Raw genomic sequence first — 24,632 nt, 5'->3', positions numbered from 1 at the left:
ACAAGGGAATCTAGCTGGGGGGAGTGGATAAGGGAATCTAGCTGGGGGGAGTGGATAAGGGAATCTAGCTAGGGGGAGTGGACAAGGGCATCTAGCTGGGAGAGTGGACAAGGGAATCTAGCTGGGGGGAGTGGACAAGGGAATCTAGCTGGGGGGAGTGGACAAGGGCATCTAGCTGGGGGAGTGGACAAGGGAATCTAGCTGGGGGGAGTGGACAAGGGAATCTAGCTGGGGGGAGTGGACAAGGGAATCTAGCTGGGGGAGTGGATGAGGGAATCTAGCTGGGGGAGTGGACAAGGGAATCTAGCTGGGGGGAGTGGATAAGGGAATCTAGCTGGGGGGAGTGGACAAGGGAATCTAGCTGGGGGAGTGGACAAGGGAATCTAGCTGGGGGAGTGGACAAGGGAATCTAGCTGGGGGAGTGGATGAGGGAATCTAGCTGGGGGTAGTGGATAAGGGAATCTAGCTGGGGGAGTGGACAAGGGCATCTAGCTGGGGGGAGTGGATAAGGGAATCTAGCTGGGGGGAGTGGATAAGGGAATCTAGCTGGGGGGAGTGGACAAGGGAATCTAGCTGGGGGAGTGGACAAGGGAATCTAGCTGGGGGAGTGGACAAGGGAATCTAGCTGGGGGGAGTGGACAAGGGAATCTAGCTGGGGGAGTGGACAAGGGAATCTAGCTGGGGGGAGTGGACAAGGGAATCTAGCTGGGGCGAGTGGACAAGGGAATCTAGCTGGGGGGAGTGGACAAGGGAATCTAGCTGGGGGAGTGGATAAGGGAATCTAGCTGGGGGAGTGGACAAGGGCATCTAGCTGGGGAGAGTGGATAAGGGAATCTAGCTGGGGGGAGTGGATAAGGGAATCTAGCTGGGGGGAGTGGACAAGGTAATCTAGCTGGGGGGAGTGGACAAGGGAATCTAGCTGGGGGGAGTGGATAAGGGAATCTAGCTGGGGGGAGTGGACAAGGGAATCTAGCTGGGGGGAGTGGATAAGGGAATCTAGCTGGGGGGAGTGGATAAGGGAATCTAGCTAGGGGGAGTGGACAAGGGCATCTAGCTGGGGGGAGTGGACAAGGGCATCTAGCTGGGGGGAGTGGATAAGGGAATCTAGCTGGGGGGAGTGGACAAGGGCATCTAGCTGGGGGGAGTGGATAAGGGAATCTAGCTGGAGGGAGTGGACAAGGGAATCTACCTGGGGGGAGTGGACAAGGGAATCTAGCTGGGGGGAGTGGACAAGGGCATCTAGCTGGGGGGAGTGGACAAGGGAATCTAGCTGGGGGGAGTGGATAAGGGAATCTAGCTGGGGGGAGTGGATAAGGGGATCTAGCTGGGGGGAGTGGACAAGGGCATCTAGCTGGGGGGAGTGGACAAGGGAATCTAGCTGGGGGGAGTGGACAAGGGCATCTAGCTGGGGGGAGTGGACAAGGGCATCTAGCTGGGGGGAGTGGATAAGGGAATCTAGCTGGGGGGAGTGGACAAGGGCATCTAGCTGGGGGGAGTGGATAAGGGAATCTAGCTGGGGGGAGTGGACAAGGGAATCTAGCTGGGGGGAGTGGATAAGGGAATCTAGCTGGGGGGAGTGGACAAGGGCATCTAGCTGGGGGGAGTGGACAAGGGAATCTAGCTGGGGGGAGTGAACAAGGGCATCTAGCTGGGGGGAGTGGACAAGGGAATCTAGCAGGGGGTAGTGGATAAGGGCATCTAGCTGGGGGGAGTGGACAAGGGAATCTAGCTGGGGGGAGTGGACAAGGGCATCTAGCTGGGGGGAGTGAACAAGGGCATCTAGCTGGGGGGAGTGGACAAGGGCATCTAGCTGGGGGGAGTGGACAAGGGCATCTAGCTGGGGGGAGTGGACAAGGGCATCTAGCTGGGGGGAGTGGACAAGGGAATCTAGCAGGGGGTAGTGGATAAGGGCATCTTGCTGGGGGGAGTGGACAAGGGAATGTAGCTGGGGGGAGTGGACAAGGGCATCTAGCTGGGGGGAGTGAACAAGGGCATCTAGCTGGGGGGAGTGGACAAGGGCATCTAGCTGGGGGGAGTGGACAAGGGAATCTAGCTGGGGGGAGTGGATAAGGGAATCTAGCTGGGGGGAGTGGACAAGGGCATCTAGCTGGGGGGAGTGGACAAGGGAATCTAGCTGGGGGGAGTGGACAAGGGCATCTAGCTGGGGGGAGTGGACAAAGGAATCTAGCAGGGGGGAGTGGATAAGGGCATCTAGCTGGGGGGAGTGGACAAGGGAATCTAGCTGGGGGGAGTGGACAAGGGCATCTAGCTGGGGGGAGTGAACAAGGGCATCTAGCTGGGGGGAGTGGACAAGGTCATCTAGCTGGGGGGAGTGGATAAGGGAATCTAGCTGGGGGGAGTGGATAAGGGAATCTAGCTGGGGGGAGTGGACAAGGGAATCTAGCTGGGGGGAGAGGATAAGGGAATCTAGCTGGGGGGAGTGGACAAGGGCATCTAGCTGGGGGGAGTGGATAAAAGGATCTAGCTGGGGGGAGTGGACAAGGGCATCTAGCTGGGGGGAGTGGACAAGGGAATCTAGCTGGGGGGAGTGGACAAGGAAATCTAGCCGGGGGGAGTGGATAAGGGAATCTAGCTGGGGGGAGTGGATAAGGGAATCTAGCTGGGGGGAGTGGACAAGGGCATCTAGCTGGGGGGAGTGGATAAGGGAATCTAGCTGGGGGGAGTGGACAAGGGCATCTAGCTGGGGGGAGTGGATAAGGGAATCTTGCTGGGGGAGTGGACAAGGGAATCTAGCTGGGGGGAGTGGATAAGGGAATCTAGCTGGGGGGAGTTGACAAGGGAATCTAGCTGGGGGAGTGGACAAGGGAATCTAGCTGGGGGGAGTGGATAAGGGAATCTAGCTGGGGGGAGTGGATAAGGGAATCTAGCTGGGGGGAGTGGACAAGGGCATCTAGCTGGGGGGAGTGGATAAGGGAATCTAGCTGGGGGGAGTGGACAAGGGAATCTAGCTGGGGAGAGTGGACAAGGGAATCTAGCTGGGGGAGTGGATAAGGGAATCTAGCTGGGGGAGTGGATAAGGGAATCTAGCTGGGGGGAGTGGATAAGGGAATCTAGCTGGGGGAGTGGATAAGGGAATCTAGCTGGGGGAGTGGATAAGGGAATCTAGCTGGGGGGAGTGGACAAGGGACAGGGGGGTGTAGGGACCGGCTGGGGGCGTTGTGGGAGCAAAAGAGGGGAAGATAATGTCTACATATTTTCTGCATTTTCAAAACATTTCCTTCCCAACAGTTCCTCTATAATCTGTGATCCTTCACCCTCCCATCTCGTCGAAATGTCTGGGTGAGAGCCATCATGGGGGAGTCAGAGGGTGGATGGGGCACAACGGGTTATCTGACACAACTATGATGTCGCCGGGTGACCCCTATTGAGGAGAGGTGTGAAACTGCTTTGTGTCCTAATGATCCCACAATTTACCATCCACCAATTACCAGCCTCACTAGGAATAACAGACTAAAACAGGGAGTAGAGGGAGAGGAGGAATAGGTACTCGCTATTAACTGGGAAAAAGAGGAAGAATGGAGGAGAAAGGAGAACAAAGACACATACACCCAGGAGTAATGAGGGGAGTTAATGAGGCCCAGATAAAGAGGTGTTCATTTGACAGAACTGAGATCCAGACCTCAATCATGGTCATCTACCTATTATACTGTCCAGTAGTCTATCCATCTCTCTTTCTCAATGTGAACACAATGGGAGAAGCACATGTAGAAGCACAGTAGTATGGTAAACAAATGACATCGGCCTGCACAATGCCTGATAGACTATTAGATTAAACTACACACTCAAACATTCAGAAAAGGAAATGCAAATCAATGCTGTAGTCCCACCGCTGAGGATGGAGTCGAGTCCAGTCCAGTCCAGGACAGTCCAGTCTAGTCCAGGACAGTCCAGGGCAGTATATAGTAGAAGAGATAGATGCCCTGATGAAAATAAGACAATGTCATCATGTTCTGTGGTCATTCCCAGCAGGCAGTCAGACATACCGTGAGGACAGAGAGGATGTCCTGGATGGGCAGCTCAGCCCTCAGCCTCTCCTTGAACATCCTGACTGTCTGGTGCTTCAGATAGTAGTAGGAGATACGACCGTACGTCAGGGCCTCAATGGTGCAATCATCCTGGAGGAAGACAGGAGGGAAGACAGAGAGGAGAGGAAACAGGGCAAAAGAGATGAAAGGAGACAGTGAGGAGAGAAGACAGAGAGGAAGAGAGGCAAGAAGACATGGTCAACTGTACTGATTCATGTTAAATCTATCAACACAAACCACAAACCTCAGTATGTACCTGTGTGCCTTATATCTTCACACTGCCTTACTACTACAGGCACATTAATCAATATGAATACATGTGCATATTTACATTTACATTTAAGTCATTTAGCAGACGCTCTTATCCAGAGCGACTTACAAATTGGTGCATTCACCTTATGATATCCAGTGGAACAACCACTTTACAATAGTGCATCTAACTCTTTTAAGGGGGGGGGGGTTAGAAGGATTACTTTATCCTATCCTAGGTATTCCTTAAAGAGGTGGGGTTTCAGGTGTCTCCGGAAGGTGGTGATTGACTCCGCTGACCTGGCGTCGTGAGGGAGTTTGTTCCACCATTGGGGTGCCAGAGCAGCGAACAGTTTTGACTGGGCTGAGCGGGAACTGTACTTCCTCAGAGGTAGGGAGGCGAGCAGGCCAGAGGTGGATGAACGCAGTGCCCTTGTTTGGGTGTAGGGCCTGATCAGAGCCTGAAGGTACGGAGGTGCCGTTCCCCTCACAGCTCCGTAGGCAAGCACCATGGTCTTGTAGCGGATGCGAGCTTCAACTGGAAGCCAGTGGAGAGAGCGGAGGAGCGGGGTGACGTGAGAGAACTTGGGAAAGTTGAACACCAGACGGGCTGCGGCGTTCTGGATGAGTTGTAGGGGTTTAATGGCACAGGCAGGGAGCCCAGCCAACAGCGAGTTGCAGTAATCCAGACGGGAGATGACAAGTGCCTGGATTAGGACCTGCGCCGCTTCCTGCGTGAGGCAGGGTCGTACTCTGCGAATGTTGTAGAGCATGAACCTACAGGAACGGGTCACCGCCTTGATGTTAGTTGAGAACGACAGGGTGTTGTCCAGGATCACGCCAAGGTTCTTAGCACTCTGGGAGGAGGACACAATGGAGTTGTCAACCGTGATGGCGAGATCATGGAACGGGCAGTCCTTCCCCGGGAGGAAGAGCAGCTCCGTCTTGCCGAGGTTCAGCTTGAGGTGGTGATCCGTCATCCACACTGATATGTCTGCCAGACATGCAGAGATGCGATTCACCACCTGGTTATCAGAGGGGGGAAAGGAGAAGATTAATTGTGTGTCGTCTGCATAGCAATGATAGGAGAGACCATGTGAGGATATGACAGAGCCAAGTGACTTGGTGTATAGCGAGAATAGGAGAGGGCCTAGAACAGAGCCCTGGGGGACACCAGTGGTGAGAGCACGTGGTGCGGAGACAGATTCTCGCCACGCCACCTGGTAGGAGCGACCTGTCAGGTAGGACGCAATCCAAGCGTGGGCCGCGCCGGAGATGCCCAGCTCGGAGAGGGTGGAGAGGAGGATCTGATGGTTCACAGTATCAAAGGCAGCCGATAGGTCTAGAAGGATGAGAGCAGAGGAGAGAGAGTTAGCTTTAGCAGTGCGGAGCGCCTCCGTGACACAGAGAAGAGCAGTCTCAGTTGAATGACTAGTCTTGAAACCTGACTGATTTGGATCAAGAAGGTCATTCTGAGAGAGATAGCAGGAGAGCTGGCCAAGGACGGCACGTTCAAGAGTTTTGGAGAGAAAAGAAAGAAGGGATACTGGTCTGTAGTTGTTAACATCGGAGGGATCGAGTGTAGGTTTTTTCAGAAGGGGTGCAACTCTCGCTCTCTTGAAGACGGAAGGGACGTAGCCAGCGGTCAAGGATGAGTTGATGAGCGAGGTGAGGTAAGGGAGAAGGTCTCCGGAAATGGTCTGGAGAAGAGAGGAGGGGATAGGGTCAAGCGGGCAGGTTGTTGGGCGGCCGGCCGTCACAAGACGCGAGATTTCATCTGGAGAGAGATATACACATATACACATATACACACACGTCGTACACACAAACACTCCCCTACCTCTCCTACCTCCATACAGTAGGAACACTCCAGGTCTCGGAGACTCCTCTCCACCAGGTTGGACAGGTACTTGTTGATGGTCTCGTGGCTGATGTCATCCAGGCTGTAGTAACTGGACAACACACAACCACGGTTAGACCTACATGTAACAGAAACCTAGGAAGAGAGATGATAACAATTAGGAAACAAGACAACAACAAAAAAGCAACAGCCACGTTTATAAAAGATCCTAGGCTATTTAATAGAGGAAATTGAAACGTTATATAATTTTCATATCTAGTTCCCGACTATTACTCCTCTAATAGGTCCAGAACACCACATGAGCAAGGACAATCCTTTAAAAAGTCCCTAAAAAGGAGTCCATCTTTAAGGAAACAGCTGACACATACAATGCTTTTCTACCTCTCCCTTCTCTCTAATAAACCCTCTGTAGCCGCTGCAAAGTTATGCTAAAACAGATAAATACTATTGGACATGTTTAAGATGTGGCCAGTGGCAGTAATAACTCAGCGGTATTAAAGGAGTCTATGGGGAGTCTGTAATATATGTATGTTTTTACTGCTTATTGATTTACTCATAACCCTGCGCTGACCATAGTAACGACTCCATGCTCCCCACACTAACACAGATACACTTCATCTATACAGATAACGTATATTATCAACACACGTCAGCACACACACAGTGTATTCTCTAGCTAGCACATAAAAATCAATACACGACACACATCGATCAAAAGCCACTGCATCATACGCATCAATAATACCACAGAATAGGCCTGTTTGTTTTCTCTGGGTTTGTTTTAGGGGTAAAACTGGGGTAACAGATAATTATTAAGACTTTAGACAAACTGTAGGTCTAGAGGAGCCTTGCCCTTGGGCCATGCCAGCCCACAGCCTGGAACAAACAAAATACCCTCTTATCACAAAATGATTCCCAGGTTTTGGGCCATATAGTATTTGCTGAGCTAAGACAACGCACAGCCAAAATGGCTTCCATGCGTGGCTCAGCAGCTCTAATGGGTAAGAGCTACCACATGAGACATGGCCATAAGTGCACACAACTACGTGCTTCATTAACTTCTAATAACAAATAACATTTGAGTGTGTGTGTGTGTGTGTGTGTGTACGTGTGTGTTTGGGTGTGTGTGCACGTTTGAGTGTGTGTGTGTGTTTGGGTGCGCATTTGTGTGCGCATTTGTGTGTGTGTGGGTGTGTTTGTGTGTGGGTGGGTGTGTGTGTTTGGGTGTATGTGTGTGTCTGTATGTGTGTGTTTGGCTGTGTGTGTGTGTGTGTGTTTGGGTGTGTGTTTGGGTATGTGTGTTTGGATGTGTGTGTTTGGATGTGTGTGTGTTTGGCTGTGTGTGTATGTGTGTGTGTTTGGCTGTGCGTGTGTGTGTGTGTGTGTGTGTTTGGCTGTGTGTGTGTGTGTGTTTGGCTGTGTGTGTTTGGGTGTGTGTGTTTGGGTGTGTGTGTGTGTGTTTGTTTGGGTGTGATTGGGTGTGTGTGTGTGTGTGTGTGTGTGTGTGTGTGTGTGTGTTTGGGTGTGTGTGTGTAAAGCTTTAAAGTTAATGGTATGAAAGATGTGGTTATACAGCATGCAGAGGAGTTCAAGCTATTACAGGTCATTTGCAGAGGAGAAGAAATTGAGAAATAATATGAGAATGAAACAGATGGGGAGAGAGATAGACAGAGAGAGAGAGAGAGCGAGACAGAGAGAGAGAGAGACAGAGAGAGAGATAGACAGAGAGACAGAGATAGATAGAGATAGACAGAGAGAGATAGACAAGGAGAGAGATAGACAGAGAGAGAGAGAGAGATAGACAGAGAGAGAGAGATAGACAGAGAGAGAGATAGACAGAAAGATAGACAGAGAGAGAGAGATAGCTAGAGATAGACAGAGAGAGAGAGATAGCTAGAGATAGACAGAGAGAGAGATAGACAGAGAGAGATAGACAGAGAGAGATAGACAGGGAGAGAGGAGAGAACGAGCGTGTGCAAGAGAGATGGAGGATGAATACCAATGGCTCAGTTAACAGGTAGAGGATGCTTAATGAAGGTAATTTGACAGTTGCCTCCATACTGATGTAGAATAATGTGTGTGTATGTAAACATGGATCCACTCACTCTGACACAGCCCACTCCTCACATTACACTCACGTAAACAATCCTCCCATGATTATCATTCACAATCATCTGTTGTTCTGTTGAAAACCAGAGGAGGGGTGGGGCGGGGGGAGGAACAGAGCCCATTGGAAAATAATACAGTGTTGAAACACAAACAGCAGTTGGGGAGCGGTGGTCATACTTAATGTGGGTTTAATGTTAAGTATGGACATCATTATCATCACTCCACACGTCAACACAGCCCAGCAGCCAATGCGTTTATTACTGACCATATTTCACAGATCTTTACTGGGGTGTGAGAGAGTGTGTGAGAGAGAGAGTGTTATGGGCTGTCTGATTAAGTCATGTCCATTAGACATCCTGATGCTGCACAAATACATTTATGGTGTGTGTGTGTGTTGTGTGTGTGTGTGTGTGTGTGTGTGTGTGTGTGTGTGTGTGTGTGTGTGTGTGTGTGTGTGTGTGTGTGTGTGTGTGTGTGTGTGTGTGTGTTGTGTGTGTGTAGCAGCGCTGGATACAAGCCTCTCCAGTCAATCATGTCTCCATGAGTAATGGCCGGTGACAAGGTGACCGTCTCCAGGGCTTGCAGGACAGATCAGATGGCCAATTGGCCATGTATAAAATACAGCTGTGACAATGTGCTGTTGGGTGGTACACCTATCTAACCCATAAATCACCTGATATTACTGATACTAAACCAACTATAAAAAAAATAGGACAGGCTGAAAGGGTATGTAGAGCTTGAAGTATAACTTAATGGTGCTAAAAATGTATGTTAATCTTTAAACCAACAGTGTGTTTTCAACTTACATAACACAATATATATGTGTGTGTGTGTATCTATGTATGTAGGGGCTGGGAGGCCGGGTCAGTCCTTAGTGGTAAATGTGGGCTGACAGCCGTGTCAATGCCAGCAGTCTGGAATGTTCTGGAATCCTCGTCCTCAACGCATAGCAGATGTCTCTGCAGCACAGTGCTTCCTTCTACCCAGCCATCCATTAGAGGAGGACCAGTGTTTGTGTGTGTGAGTGTGTGTATGTATATGTACGTGTGTGCGTCCCTGCATGTGTGTACTTGTGTTGTTGCAGAGAGACAGAGTGCTGTTGTGGCTGTAAATCATCTGTGTAATCACCAGGGTTGCAAAGGGTCAGAAACTTTCCGGTAAATTTTCTGAGTATTTCTGGTAATTTTCCATTGGAAGTTAAGCCCGGGAATTTGGGGAATTTTGCTTAAATTCATCAAAAAAGTTAAACCTTTGTGGGATACACATAAGGCAATTCTAGGTTGTGGCACATTCTGGTTAAACTATCCCCAATTCAATGGAATTGCAACCCTCTGCATGCACAGTGCATTCTTCCATCACATGTACAGCTGATTCTTAAGATCTTGCACACTAATGAGATGCTATTGAGCCCACACTACTACACTGTCTGAGCCAAGGACTACATGCTTTCTGGTAAGTTTTGATTACAATACTGTGTGGGGTGAATATATTTTATGTGACATACATGATTTTTTGTTAACTAGTAAATAGTAGCCTACAGCAAAGTGTGTTTAAATAATTTCTAACTTGTTAACAATTTCTGGTAGTTAGTTTTTGCGACCATGTGGGTTTTAGCTTGCTTGAGCCTGCTAACTGAGTGTTAATTAACCTGTTTCCAAACATGTTTCATGAAAAAATGTGTCTTACAAAGGAGTTGTTTAATCTAACTGCTTTAACTATTTATCTGTACATGGAATTGTCAATTTTTTTTTTTTACGCATTCTTTGCCTAATCTTTACTGGAAAATGCCACGGGCACTATCTGATGTGGAGACATTTCACTGCGGCTAATGTAGAAGGTAAAGCTGTGTACATTTGCAAATACTGTGCCAAATCATATGTGAAGAATGCAACAGATGCAGAATCATCTGGCCAAGTGCATAAAGTTCCCTCAGCGCTCACAACAAGTAACCTCTGACAAAAGTCCCTCTACTTCTATTCAAGGTGAAAATGATGAATCAGACACCTTATCGACAACAGCTCATGGTCCTCCTGGAATCAGACATTCTTTTGACTCAATGGAGGAACATAGTCAGAGAAATGCTGATGAATGTCTTGCTCGAGCTGTGTATGCAACTGGCTCACCTCTGATGCTCACAGGCAATATGTACTGGAAGAGATTTCTGAATGTTCTTCGCCCAGCATACACCTCTCCAACCAGACATGCTTTATCTACTCATTTGATGGATGCAGAGTTCAGAGTTCAAGTGAAGGTCAAGCAAATCATAGAGAAAGCAGACTGTATTGCAATCATCTCTGATGTGTGGTCGAATGTTCGTGAGAAAGAAATAATTAACTACATCATCTCCACCCCTCAACCAGTATTCTACAAGAGCTCAGCCACAAGGGACAACAGACACACCGGACTCTACATTGCAGATGAGCTGAAGGCAGTCATCAATGACCTTGGACCACAGAAGGTATTTGCATTGGTGACAGACAATGCTGCGAACATGAAGGCTGCTTGGTCTAAAGTGGAGGAGTCCTACCCTCACATCACACCCATTGGCTGTGCTGCTCATGCATTGAATCTGCTCCTCAAGGACATCATAGCACTGAAAACAATGGATACACTCTACAAGAGACCCAAGGAAATGGTTAGCTATGTGAAGGGTCATCAAGTTATAGCAGCAATCTACCTCACCAAACAAAGTGAGAAGAATAAGAGCACCACATTGAAGCTGCCCAGCAACACCTGTTGGGGGGGGGGTGTTGTCATCATATTTGACAGTCTCCTGGAGGGGAAGGAGTCTCTCCAAGAAATGGCCATATCACAGTCTGACAATATGGACAGCCCCATCAAGAGGATCCTCCTGGATGATGTATTTTGGGATTGAATGGTAAGCAGCCTGAAACCTATAACAGTAGCCATTGCACAGATCGAGGGAGACAATGTCATCCTCTCTGATGTTCAGACTCTGCTTGCAGATGTAAGAGAATAAATCCGTACTGCCCTTCCCACTTCACTGTTGCTCCAAGCAGAGGAAACTGCAGTTCTGAAATACATCAAAAAGTGTGAAGACTTCTGCCTGAAGCCCATACACTCCGCAGCGTACATGTTGGACCCCAAGTATGCTGGCAAGAGCATCCTATCTGGTGCAGAGATCAACAAGGCCTATTGTGTCATCACTACCGTGTCTCGCCACCTTGGACTGAATGATGGCAAGGTTCTTGGCAGTCTGGCGAAGTACACTTCCAAGCAAGGGCTTTGGGATGGAGATGCAATATGGCAGTCGTGCCAACATATCTCATCAGCCACCTGGTGGAAGGGACTTTGTGGATCTGAGGCTCTTTCCCCTGTTGCCTCAATCATCCTCCAAATCCCACCAACATCAGCCGCCTTAGAGGTCCCTGTTTGGGAACACACACACCAAAGTACGCAACAGGCTGACCAATACAAGGGTTGAAAAATTGGTGGCCACCTGGGCAAATTTGAGGCTTTTTGAGTCTGACAATGAACCATCCTCAACAAGGTTGGAAAGTGACAGTGAAGATGAAGCCTCAGAGTCTGATATTCAAGAGGTAGACATTGAGGAGGTCCAGGGAGAAGACATGGAAGCCTGAGAGGAAGACAACCAAAGCATTAGTTTCTAGACTATCATTTTACAGATGTATATTGAAAACATTTTTGGGAGATGCAAAGGATCATTGGAGATCATTCAATATTCCCTTTCTTTTGTTGTTCAGTGAAATCATCCCATGTGAAGAGTCAACTCATTTCATTAAAGTTCAATTCGTAACTAAATAGTTTAAAAAAAAATTCTATTGGAAGGATTTAATCATTTGCAATTATGATTACTTATAAGGTAAAAGGTTTATGTTTCTGTCTCCATATGATATGGTAAATATATCCAATGCAATACATTTAAAGGGTATTAATATTAATTTGCATATATTTCTGTGAATTCCCACTGAAAGTTTCCACCTCTGAATATTCCCCAAAATGTGCAACCCTAACCATTATCACCACATATTATTATTAAAATACATGAAAATAATGATGCTGTCAGATTAAGGGGAAATCGATAATCCTGTGGGGAATTTGGTAACATCAATCCATGTGCAGGAATCCCTAGGCTAAAGTGGATTTGAATCGGATCATGTATTAGGGCAATACTTACCTTTCTTCATATAACATCTAAGGTTAAAGTCAGCTGATCTTATTTTATCATTTTACAAATCACCTTCATTTAAGACTCAGCGTGCAAATGCACCTAAAAGCATTGTGTAGCGCATATTTATTGATTTTACTTTTGAAACTATGCCAGTATTAGACATTACACAAACATTTAAACTAGCTACTAGCTTCGGATGCACAGGCTTCGCTTAGGTTGGTTGAAAACCTGGGGAAGTTGTCAGCAGGAAGATGCTAGCCCTGTGAGACCCCCGGTTGCAAAAAGTTAAAACAAAGAGGAAAAACAAGGAAATACCTCTCCTTAGGGGATTTTTTTTTCAAACGTAATTTTCTTCAGAGCCAATCAGATGCGAGCGTTAACAGCCTGCCCAGAGAGCCTGCCCAATAGTCAAGTCAATGAGATTTGGAAGGATAGCCTCGAGAGACTGACTGTATTGGAGTAGATTTACATTAGTAAAATATGTGTAGTAAGATCTCTCCAACATCAGTTGCAACGTTTCTGTTTACACTATCCTTACATTAGCCTTGGATGTAGTGTGGCCAAAGCCACATTCCTGCTTCGTGTGTGTGCAGCTATTAGCATACCTTAAATACCATAGTATATAGACAACCAAAATAAGGAAAGCTATTCAAACAAAGTGTACGTTTGTACGTGAAGTTTGACCCTAAACAGAAAATGGGTCTCTACAGGAGCTTCTCATCTACACCATACTGCACGTGATGTTTCACACTTGATTAATGCAACGATTCTCAAATAAAATAAAAGCCATTAAGTTTTATTTGGCTGACAGAACCAAAATGTTGTCTACTGGTATTAAGGTAGGGGAGACCGGGGCTAATAGTAAAATGGGGTCAGTTGTAACAGCTAAATAACTCAAATCTAGAAACCACTTAGAAAGATGTTAAACATGTGCGCCTGGTACCTACTAGCATACCCTGTTTAAAGGTACTAAAATATTTTGTCTTGCCCATTCACTCTCAATGGCACGCATACACAATCCATGTCTCAATTCATGTCTCAATTGTCTCCTCACCTTCATGTACATCGATTGAAGTGACATCAATAAGGGATCATCGCTTTTACATGGATTCATCTGGTCAGTTTACGTCATGGAAAGAGCAGGTGTTCCTAAGCTTTTCCTAATGTTATAGTAAACACACAGACAGGCTTTGAAGGAATGCTGGTTTGTTCATAGGTTTGTCTGAGCCTGATGCTGATGAGATTAAGACATCAAAGCAGAGAGTGGCAGCATGGTTGAGAGAGACAAGTTCTGGAAAAGATTCGATCAGCAGTGAAAGAGAAGAAGACTAGTGACAGAAATATAACATCATCAATGAGAAATAGAGCAAGACCCAATGAAGGAGAGACAGCCACCTGACAGTCTAATATGACCTAGAGCAAGGTTCCCCAAAGCCCAAATAGTTGCATGTTTCGGGTTTTTGACATAGCACTACACAGCTGATTCAAATAATCAAAGCTTGATGATTATTGATTATTTGAATCGAGTTTGGAAGACAGAGTAAAAACTGTTGAGAAGCCTTTTTGTCCTAGACTTGGCACTCCGATACCGCTTGCCATGCGGTAGTAGAGAGAACAGTCTATGACTGGGGTGGCTGGGGTCTTTAACAATTTTTAGGGCCTTCCTCTGACACCGCCTGGTGTAAAGGTTCTGGATGGCAGGCAGCTTAGCCCCAGTGATGTACTGGGCCGTACGCACTCTGTAGTGCCTTGCGGTCAGAGGCCGAGCAATTGTCGTACCAGGCAGTGATGCAACCAGTCAGGATGCTCTCGAGGTTGCAGCTGTAGAACTTTTTGAGGATCTCAGGACCCATGCCAAATCTTTTTAGTTTCCTGAGGGGGAATAGGCTTTGTCGGGCCCTCTTCACGACTGTTTTGGTGTGTTTGGACCATTCTAGTTTGTTGTTGATGTGGACACCAAGGAACTTGAAGCTCTCAACCTGCTCCACTACAGCCCCGTCGATGAGAATGGGGGCGTGCTCGGTCCTCCCTTTCCTGTAGTCCACAATCATCTCCTTAGTCTTGGCTACATTGAGGGATAATTTGTTATTCTGGCACCACACGCCAAGGTCTCTGACCTCCTCCCTATAGGCTGTCTCATCGTTGTCTGTGATCAGGCCTACCACTGTTGTGTCGTCTGCAAACTTAATGATGATGTTGGAGTTGTGCCTGGCCATGCAGTCGTGGGTGAACAGGGAGTACAGGAGGGGACTGAGCACGCACCCCTGTGGAGCTCCAGTGTTAAGGATCAGCGTGGCAGATGTGTTGCTTCCTATCCTACACCTACCCTCACCAACTTGATGGCATATTTATATCAAATACATGCAACAAATCTTGCACCAACAGATTTCAGTACAAATGCACCACACACAACCAATAAGCAACGCATAACTGCATACCGATTACAGACTTCGAGCGCTAATCGTAAACGGTTTGCATTTTCAACACCACAATCAAGTAGAGTATGTCAAATACATTCCTGCCTACTCAGTATCGAAGGCTTGGTTTGAAAATCTCTGAATGTCATTACACTTTTTGGTGTTTTCTAAGAAATGTCTCTTTACATTAATAGAATGACCGTTGTGCAGTTTGGATGCTGAAAATATATTAGAGGGGAGTGGACGAACGTGCGCAAGTAGCCTACATGAGACGTTTGAAGTGGCATAATAAGATTAAAACATTGTGACTAGTTGTGTTTATGCCACAACTAAAAATGTAATACATTTTAGAAGTTAAATGACATACATTACCAGTCAAAAGTTGGGACACACCTACTCATTCAAGTGTTTTTCTTAATTTGTACTATTTTCAACATTGTAGAATAACAGTGAAGACATCAAAACTATGAAGTAACACATATGGAATCATGTAGTAACCACAAAAGTGTTAAATCTAAATATATTTTATATTTGAGATTCTTCAAAGTAGCCACCCTTTGCCTTGATGACAGCTTTGCACACTCTTGGCATTCTCTCAACCAGCTTCATGAGGTAGTCGCCTGAAATGAATTTCCATTAATGGGTGTGCCTTGTTAAAAGTTAATTTGTGGAATTTCTTTCCTTCTTAATGAGTTCAAGCCAATCAGTTGTGTTGTGACAAGGTAGGTTAGATAAGGTAGATAGGTAGATATACAAAAGACCAAGTCCATAATATGGCAAGAACAGCTAAAATAAGCATAGAGAAACAACAGTCCATCATTACTTTAAGACATGAAGGTCAGTCAAACCAGAAAATTTCAAGTACTTTGAAAGTTTCTTCAAGTGCAGTCCAAATACCATCAAGCGCTATGATGAAACTGGCTCTTATGAGGACCACCACAGGAAAGGAAGACCCAGAGTTATCTCTGCTGCAGAGGATAAGTTCATTAGAGTTACCAGCCGTAGAAATCGGCAATTAACTGCACCTCAGATTGCAGCCCAAATAAATGCTTCACAGAGTTCAAGTAACAGACACATCTCAACATCAACTGTTCAGAGGAGACTGTGTGAATCAGGCCTTCATGGTTGAACAGGTGCAAAGAAAACACTACTAAAAGACACCAATAATTAGAAGAGACTTGCTTGGGCCAAGAAACACAAGCAACGGACATTAGACTGGTGGAAATCTGTCCTTTGGTCTGATGAGTACAAATTTGAGATTTTTGGTTCGAACCGCCGTGTCTTTGTGAGACGTAGAGTGGGTGACCGGATGATCTTTGCATGTGTGGTTCCCATCGTGAACCATGGAGGAGAAGGTGTGATGGTGTGGGGGTGCTTTGCTGGTGACACTGTCAGTGATTTCTTTAGAATTCAAGGCTTAGTTAACCAGCATGGCTACCACAGCATTCTGCAGCAATACGCCATCCCATCTGATTTGTGCTTAGTGGGACTATCGTTTGTTTTTCAACAGGACAATAACCCAAAACACACCTCCAGGCTGTGTAAGGGCTATTTGACCAAGAAGGAGAGTGATGGAGTGCTGCATTAGATGACCTGGCCCCCACAATCACTCAACCTCAACCCAATTGAGATGGTTTTGGATGAGTTGGACTGCAAAGTGAAGGAAAGGTAGACCACAAGTGCTCAGCATATGTGGGAACTCCTTCAATACTGTTGGAAATGCATTCCAGGTGACTACCTCATGAAGCTGGTTATGAAAATGCCAAGAGTGTGCAAAGCTGTCATCAAGGCAAAGGGTGGTTTTGTTTAACACTTTTGTGGTTACTACACGTTTCCATATGTGTCATTCCATAATTTTTGTCTTCATTGGTACTGTATATTTTGGCTATATTGAAGCGTTAGGTTCAAAGAAATAGGTAGAGGAAATAGCTGCTCGGTGTTACGCTTTCCTGAATAACTGGGCCTGGTGGGAGCATAGACCTATGTAGTCACATAGGACGACTAAGGAGAATGATGATCGGCAACACACAGCGCATCAGTATCAGAAATAGACTACAGCCAGACTGGCCTACTACTGTGCATTTCTAGAATGTCGAGAGTAGACCCACAACTGATCCAAATGGAATGAAACATTCAAATAACAGGGCTTTCATTATTTAAATGACATTTTCACTGCAGTTTACATCCTAGAGTAGAATTGTACTCAATTGTACTAGTTTTTCATTGGATGTGGCGTTGTAGGCTAGTACTGGCAGGATACTTGTATAGTCCCTAAAATATAAATAGGGGAGCTTTTTGAGCTGCGTGTATTCACTATTATTTTAAGTGCATTGATTTTTCACTGCTACGCAGACGATACACCGCTTTTGATTTCTGTGTCACCGGAGGATTTTAGCTCCAAGGATAAATTATTAGACTGTATTAGTGATTTAAACACTTGGATGGCTCACAACTTCCTCCAGCGAAATCAAGACAATACCGAGGTACCTATTGTTAGAGCCAAAGCACAGAGAGAGAATCTAGTTGCACATTTTAATTTATGGGCAATAAAGATAAAACACCAGGTAAAAAACCTAGGTGGTATTTTAGATTCTAAACTAAATTTCGAATCACACATTAGGAATGTGAACAAAATAGCAATTATTTATTGGTACTGGCCTTTTAACTATCCCAAAGCCTAGGACCAGGAGGCATGGACAGGCATCCTTTAGTTATTATGTCCTCAGCCTCTGGAATAGCCTGCCAGAGAACCTGACGGGGTTTGAAACTGTGGAAAACCAGTATGAGGGTTTGTGCACAGGCTGGAATGGAAGGCGGCCAGTGCGTGGGAGAGAAAATATCTGTAGAGTTCAAAAAGTACTCACACTCAAAACCATGAAAAGGAATAACCCAAGGAGGCCGAGATGCAAACATAGTATAATTCATTTAATCCATGCTCAAAAATATCCAAAAAGTGAAAGTGCTAATGAAAATAAAAAAGTAACAGAGCATACATGTCGGCCTCATGCCTTCATCAGTGCCGTGCAAACAAATTAAGAAGACGCGTACTTCAGGCCCCTGCTGTGCGTAACAGGCATAACAGGTGCAAGCAGATAGTTAATTAATTAAAGACTGGCGAACAGGAAGTCAATGCATATTAACAAGGAATATAAAAAATTGACAATTCATACATACCGTTCAAAAGTTTGGCGTCACTTAGAAATTACCTTGTTTTTAAAAGAAAAGCTAAATGTTTTTTTGACCATTAAAATAACATCAAATTGATCAGAAATACAGTGTAGACATTGTTCATGTTGTAAATGACTATTGTAGCTGGAAACGGCAGATTATTTTAGGGAATATCTACATAGGCGTACAGAGGCCCATTATCAGCAACCATCACTCCTGTGTTCCAATGGCACGTTGTGTTAGCTAATCCAAGTTTATAATTTTAAAAGGCTAATTGATCACAGAATAGCGCAAACTGGTTCTAACCAGAATAGAAAGAGGAGTGGGAGGACACAGTGCACAAATGAGCAAGAGGACAAGTACATTAGAGTGTCTAGTTTGAGTAACAGACACCTCACAAGTACTCAACTGGCAGCTTCATTAAATAGTACCCGCAAAACACCAGTCTCAACGTCAAAAGTGAAGAGGCGACTCCGGGATGCTGGCCTTCTAGGCAGAGTTGCAAAGAAAAAGCCATATCTCAGACTGGCCAATAAAAAGAAAAGATTAAGATGGGCAAAAGAACACAGACACTGGACAGAGGAAAATTGTATAAAAGTGTTCAGGACAGACAAATCTAAGTTTGAGGTGTTCAGATCACAAAGAAGAACATTTGTGTGATGCAGAAAAAACACCATCTGTCAAGCATGTGGTGGAGGCAATGTGATGGTCTGGGGGTGCTTTGGTGGTGGGAAAGTGGGAGATTTGTACAGGGTAAAAGGGATCCTGAAGAAGGAAGGCTATCACTCCATTTTGCAACACCATGCCATACCCTGTGGACGGCGATTAATTGGAGCCAATTTCCTCCTACAACAGCACAACGACCCAAAGCACAGCTCCAAACTATGCAATAATTATTTAGGGAAGAAGCAGCCAGCTGGTATTCTGTCTATAATGGAGTGGCCAGCACAGTTACTGTATCTCAACCCTATTGAGCTGTTGTGGGAGCAGCTTGAACATATGGTATGTAAGTGACCATCAAGCCAATCCAACTTGTGGGAGGTGCTTCAGGAAGCATGGGGTGAAATCTCTTCAGATTACCTCAACACATTGACAACTAGAATGCCAAAGGTCTGCAAGGCTGTAATTGCTGCAAATGGAGGATTCTTTGATGAAAGCAAAGTTTGAAGGACACAATTATTTCAATAAAAAATCATTATTTATAAACTGGTCAAGTCTTGACTGTATTTCCTATTAATTTTGTAACTCATTTCATGTATGTTTTCATGGAAAACAAGGGAATTTCTAAGTGACCCCAAACTTTTGAACGGTAGTAAATGTCACATATGATTGGAAAGAGAACAGTCTGGGATACATACCAATATCAGAAGCAATATAAATGAAATACTTGAGTAGGGCCGAAACTGTGGACATATTTAAAAGAGATCTTAAAACATCTTTTGAACATTGCTTTTCCTCAGGCTTTTCCCCTATAAAGCACATTGAGCTATGTTTTTCCTCAGGCTTTCCCCCCTGTAAAGCACATTGAGCTATGTTTTTCCTCAGGCTTTCCCCCTGGAAAGCACATTGAGATATGTTTTTCCTCAGGCTTTCCCCCCTGTAAAGCACATTGCATTGCATTCCATGTCTGAAATGTGCTGCATAAATAAAGCTTGATATTTCTTTATTTATTATACTACCTGGACCTGTCAGCATCCTACCAGGTTCTACCTGGACCTGTCAGGGTCCTACCAGGTTCTACCTGGACCTGTCAGGGTCCTACCAGGTTCTACCTGGACCTGTCAGGGTCCCACCAGGTTTTATCTGGACCTGTCAGGGTCTTACCTGGTTCTATCTGGACCTGTCAGGGTCTTACCTGGTTCTACCTGGACCTGTCAGGGTCCTACCTGGGTCCCAAATGGACCTGTCAGTGTCCTACCTGGGTCCCACATGGACCTGTCAGGGTCCTACCAGGTTCTACCTGGATCTGTCAGGGTCCTACCAGGTTCTACCTGGACCTGTCAGGGTCTTACCTGGTTCTACCTGGACCTGTCAGGGTCCTACCTGGACCTGTCAGTGTCCTACCAGGTTCTACTTGGACCTGTCTGGGTCCTACCTGGGTCCCACCTGGACCTATCAGGGTCTTACCTGGGTCCCACCTGGACCTATCAGGATCCTACCTGGGTCCCACCTGGACCTATCAGGGTCCTATCCCACTTGGACCTATCAGGGTCCTACCTGGTTCTACCTGGACATGTCAGGGTCCTACCAGGTTCTACCTGGACCTGTAAGGGTCCTACCTGGGTCCCACCTGGACCTGTAAGGGTCCTACCTGGGTCCCACCTGGACCTGTAAGGGTCCTACCTGGGTCCCACCTGGACCTGTCAGGGTCCTACCTGGGTCCCACCTGGACCTGTCAGGGTCCTACCTGGGTCCCAACTGGACCTGTCAGGGTCTTACCTGGGTCCCACCTGGTCTTGTCAGGGTCCTACCAGGTTTTATCTGGACCTGTCAGGGTCCTACCAGCTTCTACCTGGACCCGTCAGGATCCTACCTGGTTCTACCTGGACCCGTCAGGGTCCTATCTGGGTCCCACCTGGACCTATCAGGGTCCTACCTGGGTCCCACTTGTACCTATCAGGATCCTACCTGGGTCCCACTTGGACCTATCAGGGTCCTATCCCACTTGAACCTATCAGGGTCCTATCCCACTTGGACCTATCAGGATTCTAACCCACTTGGACCTATCAGGGTCCTATCCCACTTGGACCTATCAGGGTCCTATCCCACTTGGACCTATCAGGGTCCTATCCCACTTGGACCTATCAGGGTCCTATCCCACCTGGACCTATCAGGGTCCTACCTGGGTCTCACCTGAACCTGTCAGGGTCCTATCCCACCTGGACATTTCAGGGTCCTACCTGCATCTACCTGGACCTGTCAGGGTCCTACCTGGTTCTACCTGGACCTATCAGGGTCCTACCTGGTTCTACCTGGACCTATCAGGGTCCTACCAGGTTCTATCTGGACCTGTCAGGGCCCTACCAGGTTCTACCTGGACCTGTAAGTGTCCTACCTGGACCTGTCAGGGTCCTACCTGGGTCCCACCTGGACCTATCAGGGTCATACCTGGGTCCCACCTGGACCTATCGGGATCCAACCTGGGTCCTATCCCACTTGGACCTATCAGGGTCCTATCCCACTTGAACCTATCAGGGTCCTATCCCACCTGGACCTACCTGGGTCCCACCTGGACCTGTCAGGGTCCTACCTGGGTCTCACCTGAACCTGTCAGGGTCCTAACTGGGTCCCACCTGGCCCTGTTATGGTGCTACCTGGGTCCCACCTGGCCCTGTCATGGTCCTACCTGGTTCTACCTGGACCTGTCAGGGTCTAACCTGGGTCCCACCTGGACCTATCAGGGTCCTACCTGGGTCCCACCTGGTCCTGTCAGGGTCCTACCAGGTTCCAACTGGACCAGTCAGGGTCCTACCTGGTTCTACCTGGACCCGTAAGGGTCCTACCTGGACCTGTCAGGGTCCTATCTGGACCTGTCAGTGTCCTACCAGGTTCTACTTGGACCTGTCAGGGTCCTACCTGGTTCTACCTGGACCTGTCAGGGTCCCACCTGGACCTGTCAGGGTCATACCTGGGTCCCACCTTGACCTATCAGGGTCCTACCTGGGTCCCACTTATACCTATCAGGGACCTACCTGGTTCTACCTGGACCTATCAGGGTCCTACCAGGTTCTATCTGGACCTGTCAGGGCCCTACCAGGTTCTACCTGGACCTGTAAGTGTCCTACCTGGACCTGTCAGGGTCCTACCTGGGTCCCACCTGGACCTATCAGGGTCATACCTGGGTCCCACCTGGACCTATCGGGATCCAACCTGGGTCCTATCCCACTTGGACCTATCAGGGTCCTATCCCACTTGAACCTATCAGGGTCCTATCCCACCTGGACCTACCTGGGTCCCACCTGGACCTGTCAGGGTCCTACCTGGGTCTCACCTGAACCTGTCAGGGTCCTAACTGGGTCCCACCTGGCCCTGTTATGGTGCTACCTGGGTCCCACCTGGCCCTGTCATGGTCCTACCTGGTTCTACCTGGACCTGTCAGGGTCTAACCTGGGTCCCACCTGGACCTATCAGGGTCCTACCTGGGTCCCACCTGGTCCTGTCAGGGTCCTACCAGGTTCCAACTGGACCAGTCAGGGTCCTACCTGGTTCTACCTGGACCCGTAAGGGTCCTACCTGGACCTGTCAGGGTCCTATCTGGACCTGTCAGTGTCCTACCAGGTTCTACTTGGACCTGTCAGGGTCCTACCTGGTTCTACCTGGACCTGTCAGGGTCCCACCTGGACCTGTCAGGGTCATACCTGGGTCCCACCTTGACCTATCAGGGTCCTACCTGGGTCCCACTTATACCTATCAGGGACCTACCTGGGTCCCACTTGGACCTATCAGGGTCCTATCCCACTTGAACCTATCAGGGTCCTATCCCACCTGGACCTATCAGGGTCCTATCCCACTTTGACCTATCAGGGTCATATACCACCTGGACCTATCAGGGTCCTATCCCACCTGGACCTATCAGGGTCCTATCCCACCTGGACCTGTCAGGGTCCTACCTGGTTCTACCTGGACCTGTCAGGGTCCTACCTGGACCTGTCAGGGTCCTACCAGGTTCTACCTGGACCTGTCAGGGTCCTACCTGGGTTTACCTGGACCTATCAGGGTCCTACCTGGTTCTACCTGGACCTGTCAGGGTTCTACCAGGTACTACCTGGACCTGTCAGGGTCCTACCTGGGTTTACCTGGACCTGTCTGGGTCCAACGAGGTTCTACCTGGACCTGTAAAGGTCCTACCTGCATCTACCTGGATCTGTCAGGGTCCTACCTGGTTCTATCTGGACCTATCAGGGTCCTACCTGGGTTTACCTGGACCTGTCAGGGTTCTACCTGGACCTATCAGGGTTCTACCTGGGTCTACTAGGACCTATCAGGGTCCTACATGGTTCTACCTGGAACCATCAGGGTCCTACCTGGGTCTACTAGGACCTATCAGGGTCCTACATGGTTCTACCTGGACCTATCAGGGTCCTACCTGGGTCTACTAGGACCTATCAGGGTCCTACATGGTTCTACCTGGACCTATCAGGGTCCTACCTGGATCTTGCAGTTGACAAACAGTTCCTCCACAGTCTTCCTGTCTCTCTCGTGTAGTCCAGTGTGATGCATGCCGATACCAAACGCCAACATCAGCTTCAGGTTGGACTCCCTCACCATGGCGATGATGTCTGTCATCTGGGTAACATTAACCAATCACAGCATGAGACCTTATCTTCTTGACCAATAGAGATACAGTAAACCATTACACAGTGTAGGACTAGAAGACACATCCATGACGAAGAAGACATTGTTGGACATGAGCATGGAAGGGGGCTACGGAAGGAGTGGAGAAAAGGGAGGTGGAGAAAAAAACTGAAAACATGTGGGACAGAGCAAGCAAAACATTTGAGAGGGTTTTACAGGGGGAGTTACAGGGAGGACGAGGGGTACATGTTCACAGAGGAAGGAAGGCGGGAGAAGAGCTAACTGCAGCAGAGGAAGTAATAGAGAGATCATAAGGCTAACTCGGGCAGAGAGGAGACGGAGGGCGGGATGGAGGGACCCCCACTGAGACTGAGGCAGCTAGCGCCAGCCGCCTGTCACTCAAACCACAGGGACTCCAGCAGCTACACGGCCAGTACAGAAACACAGCAGGGAGCAGCATATATCACTGGAACACACACACACTGCAGGGCCAGTTCAACACACCCAGGGCTAAAAATACACATACAGTAAATGTCAGGTTCTCACACACACACACACAGACACACACACACACACACACACACACACACACACACACACACACACACACACACACACACACACACACACACACACACACACACACACACACACACACACACACACACACACACACACACACACACACACACACACACACACACACACACACACACACACACAGACACACACACACACACACACACACAGAGCTAGGAAATGTGGAGCAGAAAGGATGAAATGTATTCTATGAAATAGATTTTTCTGCTGCATATACGGCAGGTAGCCTAGTGGTTAGAGCGTTGGACTTGTAACCGAAAGGTTGCAAGAACGAATTCCCGCGCTAACCATGTAAAAATCTGTCGTTTTGCCCCTGAACAAGGAAGTTAACCCACTGTTCCTAGGCCGTCATTGAAAATAAGAATTTGTTCTTAACTGACTTGCCTAGTTAAATAAAATAAAAAAATATATACAGTATTTTACTAGTTTGCTGTGTGTGTGTGTGTGTGTGTGTGTGTGTGTGTGTGTGTGTGTGTGTGTGTGTGTGTGTGTGTGTGTGTGTGTGTGTGTGTGTGTGTGTGTGTGTGTGTGTATTTTACGAGTTGGGGTTTGAAGTCAGTCACTCTATATTTCGCTCAGACCACAGGCTTGGTGTGAAAGGCGAGCAGCCCCATAAAACATGTTAATATCCATCTTTTACAACGCCAAGCCTACTGTGACTTCATAAGGCCCAATATGAGGGATTATACACCAGACACACATCCAACACCGCTCAGCTCTCTGTATCCACATCC

At 47.5% G+C, this 24,632-nt stretch overlaps 1 pseudogene; it reads right to left on the bottom strand.

Annotated features, from left to right (window-relative positions):
- Positions 1 to 24,632, bottom strand: part of LOC139564274 (activating signal cointegrator 1 complex subunit 3-like) — a 121,701-nt pseudogene that overhangs the window by 13,694 nt on the left and 83,375 nt on the right.

The sequence above is a fragment of the Salvelinus alpinus genome, chromosome 35, assembly GCF_045679555.1.
Source record: "Salvelinus alpinus chromosome 35, SLU_Salpinus.1, whole genome shotgun sequence".
In the NCBI taxonomy this organism is placed as follows: Eukaryota; Metazoa; Chordata; class Actinopteri; order Salmoniformes; family Salmonidae; genus Salvelinus; species Salvelinus alpinus.
The sequence above is the reverse complement of the archived record's forward strand: the minus strand, read 5'-3'. Positions and strand labels throughout refer to the sequence as shown.